The sequence below is a fragment of the Pholcus phalangioides genome, unplaced genomic scaffold (genome assembly GCF_987345545.1).
Source record: "Pholcus phalangioides strain wild (caught in Gottingen) unplaced genomic scaffold, Ppha-v1.0 ptg000022l_1, whole genome shotgun sequence".
Lineage (NCBI taxonomy): Eukaryota > Metazoa > Arthropoda > Arachnida > Araneae > Pholcidae > Pholcus > Pholcus phalangioides.
This window is the reverse complement of record NW_028301615.1, coordinates 30,969,343-30,970,512: the sequence shown is the minus strand read 5'-3', so window position 1 is coordinate 30,970,512 and position 1,170 is coordinate 30,969,343.

Here is a 1,170-nt window from a genome sequence, read left to right as displayed (position 1 = left end):
GTGAGTGAAATGAGGAAGAACATGAAAGATTTCGTCAGTGGAACAAACCTGAAAAACAATTTCAGCGGAAGATCGAGGAGAAAAATTCAAAACTTGGGAGAGTCTATTATGAGGGGAAAAAAAACCGGCTGTAAAAAAGAGTTAATTAAGTAATCTGTAAATGTATACCGTAGTTCATTTAAGTGATCTGGTAATGTGATAGTTCATATTTTACAAATTTAGGTTTGAGGTCACTGGCCATATCAGTAGACTGTAAGGGCCGCATTTGGCCAGCTAGCCATGGGTTGTGCATATATGTCTCTCTTCTTTAACATTACAAGGGGGTGCCACAGGGCCGTAACTAGGTTGGGGGCAACCGAGACACTGCCCTCAAGGGGTCCACAAAGTTTACATTTGTTTTTCCCACTAAGCCTTTCAAGAGAAATGCCACCAAAAAAATGTCTGTCGTGGGGCCCCCGACAAGGCACACTACGGCCCTGGGGGCAGCGCCTTCTTAAGAGCATCATGGGGCCCCCGAGACCCCGGAAAATTTTAGAAAAATTCAACTACTTATCATTTTTCTCAGGGTCCTCTTCTTTTGAGGTGCCCGGGCAACCCCCCCCCCCAATAGATAAGATCTAAAGGGGGTGTTGACCCATGCAAGGCCGCAACTAGGGGGGGGGGGAAGCAGGCGGGTCTGATGCCCCGGGCTGCACCAGAAGGGGCGCCAAATTCACCCTTTAACTGCTTCTTTTACATGGCAAGGGGTGCCAAAATGCCGGTTTGCCCGGGTGACAAAGTATCTAGTTACGGCCCATTGCATTAAAAGACGGCACCGCCCGGGGTGCTAAAATTGCTCACTAGAAGTCTTGGTTTCGGTTATGCAAAAGCCCTATCAGCCTTTCTCTCGTTCGGGAAGGTTGGAATTTTGTTTTGAGCAAAAAAAATTCATATAAATTTTTCAGATTCGGAGATCCTTCAAATCTGTCATATCGACGGCTCTGACCACATGTTTGACATATAGTACCGAAAAAATTCCGAAAGAAAAAAAAAAAAACAGGCTAGAAAATTCCAAAATTGAAGAAAACTGAGAATTTATTAAATCAGAAAAATTAAAACATCAATTTTTTTTTTTTTTAGAAATAATCGTTTATTTATTTTAATCAATCTTTTGAATGGAATCGACGACGT